The 3,926-nt window shown below is 36.1% G+C and overlaps 1 pseudogene; it reads left to right on the top strand.

The window, feature by feature from the left end:
• The first annotated feature begins 624 nt into the window (after positions 1 to 624).
• LOC149149906 (uncharacterized protein At2g39910 pseudogene) lies at positions 625 to 1,875 on the top strand (annotated as a pseudogene).
• Positions 1,876 to 3,926: the final 2,051 nt, after the last annotated feature.

Here is a 3,926-nt window from a genome sequence, read left to right as displayed (position 1 = left end):
ATTTGAAGCAAGGTTCCTAAGCAATTATGCATGCATATATATATATATATATATATATATATATATATATATATATATATTTGCAATAATTAGATTAAAGAAGAAAAATTACATTGCCAAAATAAATGTGACTTCTTACTAGCTTCATAAACAAAATCTAAAATATTGTGGGATGAAAGAATGCCACTTTGTGATGTTAATAGAATGGAGAATGAAAAATAATATCACTTATATACTTCCAAAACACATAAATATCAATTTAAAAATGTATTTAACATATAATTTTGATAACTTCTTAACTCATCGAAACTAATGGAATTGAGAGAAGCTTTTAGGTCAATATTTGTGAGTTAATTTTGATAGATTTTTTTTTTTTTTTTGTACATAGGAGATGGTTGTGAGGTTGCAAAATTGAGCCATATATTGAATGAGTGGCATAGCATTGGTATGCACAAAAATGATTTTAATCCATGCCTAGAGCAATGTGTTTCATACACAAACATTGCCAGACAAGTTTTCAATCTTCAAGGATCGAAGTTTTGAAAGACTCAGAAACATAGAAGGCAGTTTTGGCTCAACCAGATGTGAAACTAAAGAGAAATAACAACGAAGACCAAAAGAGGCATGTACAGATTCAAATATTCCAAGGGATGGCTAGTTGAAGACTCTTTCAGAATACTAGAAGTACTGTCTTCAACCCAACAAAATCATTCTGATGGGAAAAGTGCAGAAATAAAATCTGCTCTGGAGTCTCTTTTGCCAGTCAAGGATGGGCAGTGGTTGCTGAAAGACACTACAGAAACACAAAAAATAACAGGCTTATTTCTTTGCTGTGCATCACTAGCTTCATCCAATGCCAACATGGCAGCCTTGATGTCATGGATTCCAAAAAAATTGCAGGTTGTTGCAGTTGAGACAATCAGAGACTTATTAGAGGCTGTTTATTCTGATCCTGAGCAAAACCCATTGAATGTTGTTGGCAATTATTCAATCTAATACAGTGACAAGGGTTTGGATTTGACAAAAATAGGGTTCGAGAAGAGATTAGTCATAGAGTTAATACCCATAATATTTCTGATGATAAACGATGCCATTAAAAGTAGCTGTAGTAATTTTAAGGACGATGAATTAGATGAGGACTTTCACAGTGCATTAGTAACTCCTTCAGTCATAGCATCACACTAGATGCGTTGGTGTTTGAAATAGATTCAACGTCCATATATAGGACCATTATGTACATTGGTTATCCCTTGGGCATTGACAACCTTAGATCATTGGTCTCCTGAAGTGAAGGGTCAAGGTATGATAGCTCTTTTCCATTTAGAAAAGAATCTAAATTCTACTGAGCTCTTTTGGTACAATGATGTGATACTCGATGCAACGTGCCAGAATATATTTGGTAGTGAACAACTTTGGCAATCTGTAGTTGAAATGTCCGTGACACTTGTCACTTGTATTGAGGGGAGGAACCCTCGTGGACATTGGTATGGAGAAATATTCAATGAAATTCTTTTAGAGATGGAGAGGCATACTAGAGATAAGGAACGCCACACCGTATAGCTCCAACATATTGAGCCACTGATTGAGGGAATGGGATTGGTTATCCTGGCTTATTTCAGGCATTTATTTCCCCTTTTCTTTGATTGATTGCATGCAAAGGATGATGCTATAGTGATACTGGTTATTCAAAGGATTCTCACCATCACTAAGTTGACATGGATGCATAATACCCCATATGTGGAAAGGTTGGTTGAAGAACTAGCGTTTGCATACAAGGGATCATTAGCACGGAAATACGGTTCTGATATTCGTACTTCTATTGTTCAAGTCTTGGGAGAATTGAGGAGGCACACCAATAATTTGACAAATGCCTAAACGAGATGTGTTATCTTGGACCACTGTGATATCTTGGTTATGCACACAAAGGGAATGGGGAGGAAGATTGGAGATTCATTGTTATTTGCATTTCTAGATTCCTGTAGCAAAAGTAATCATCAAATATTCTCAAAAGTTGAAGGCTGATAATGCCAAAAGGTGATGGTGTTTCAGATCCCAGGTCTGGGCATTGCAAGGATTGCGCAAGGTTTTGACAGAACCTCTTCTGGGCATTCAACATAGTGATGCTTGCAGAGGCCTTGTTTGAGGTACCAGACGAGATTCCTCGATAATCAGTTGCTCTTTCACAAACAACGTCATTATCTCATGTCTCACCGCTAGCACCTGAATCTGCTGTCAATTCATTCCCCATCAGGAATCACAAGAAACCTGAGAAAGATGAAAATGTAAATAATGAAGCAACACAGTGCTACATTTGACTTGCAGAATATGAGGAAGGAGATAAAATCCAGGTTTCTCCCTATCACCATGCGCACCATATGGCCTGTGTTGATAAATGGCTAAAATAAATACACAGAGTATGATGAAACAAGTTCTAAATATCAATTATTTTCAATTTGATAATGTAGAAATGCATGATTATATGTTATAATGTACATTGCATAGATTTTTTTGACTCTATGTTGAAACTTGTTACATTGATTGCTCTCTCTACAGCGCAGGCATCTCTGAGTTCTGCATCTTTTGCTAAATTCTGATTGCCTAGATTTTTATTCTTACTGTCTAAATTTGCCACATATCTTTTATCTTCATCCAACTTGCATCCATTATTTCCCACATGTGAAATCTATAAACAAATAAATATGACATTGTCTGTGATACCTTTTGTCGTATTTTAATGTTATGATTTTTTTATATTATCATTTGTGATTTATATGGAATTGTACTGTCAGGTTTTTATAATTCATGGCTAATTTTTTTCAACACTTGTATGGTCCAGATTTCAAGTTGAGTCCTATCAGTTGTCAATCGCATTCAAAGTGGATGACGTACAGGTTGAATATTCTTTTATGTCTGAAGTTGTTTGTTCATATTTGGGGCTAATTGGGTTGCTTCACGAATACTGTCCTACATCAAAGAAAAGAATAAACAATTTCGCCTTTGTAGTAAATTTTTTTGGCTGTATGCAGCCAAAGCCAAGTCAGAAGTGGACATTGATTTGGGTTTGCAGTTGGATGCACCCATTTTTCCACGCGCAAGGTGGAGTGTTAAAACATCATAGAGAAAGTCCATTTTCCCAACAGGCATTTGGTGGCCTTTTACATACTCTAGTATCTAACTCTGGATAGAAATGGTTCTTCAAAATCCAAATTCACTCTTGCCTTTGTTATGAAACCAACTCACAAAAAGATAGAAAAGATAGATAAACGCCTTAGAAATAAGCCTCTTCGAGGGGGCAACCTCCTTTACATTACACAAATGAATAATTCTTGGATGATACCAATGACAAGACTTCCATTCTATATATAGGAGTCTAAGGGTCATAATATAATCAGAGCCGACATAACAATAATAATGTAAGGGCACAATAATAACAATAGTGGACTTCTATGGGGCACAATAATAACAATATGGAGACTACATGGGCACAACAGTATAATAAGGGGGTTGTACTAATAACAATAAGGGGTTACACTAGTAGTATAGGGACCTAACATTCCCCTCTCCTTCAAAAAGTGTTGTCCTCAACGCTTGAGTAGTTCTTGATGCTTCTGTATAAAATTCTTGTCCTCCCATGTGGAATCTTCAGTGGGTAAGTTCTTCCACTTGAGGAGATACTCTGAAATTGATAGATTTCGTAGCTATCAGTTTCTTGTTTCTGTGACTGCTCCAAGTTCCAATATGATTTTTCCTTCCTCATCAAGTTCTGGCAATATTTTTTGAACTAGGATCTTCTGCAACTTTTGAATGAGTGGCCACACTTCTTTTTCCTTCTTCCGTTCATCCCTTGCTTCGTTTATCCAATCTAGTTGGAAAATAGAAATAACACAAAATAATGCTTCCACATCTGCGTCCTTTCTTGAGAGTGC

This window comes from Pinus tabuliformis, chromosome 9 (assembly GCF_031772625.1).
Source record: "Pinus tabuliformis cultivar Carrire ecotype Pingquan chromosome 9, CPIR1, whole genome shotgun sequence".
Taxonomy (NCBI): domain Eukaryota; kingdom Viridiplantae; phylum Streptophyta; class Pinopsida; order Pinales; family Pinaceae; genus Pinus; species Pinus tabuliformis.
This window is presented reverse-complemented; position numbering and strand designations above follow the sequence as displayed.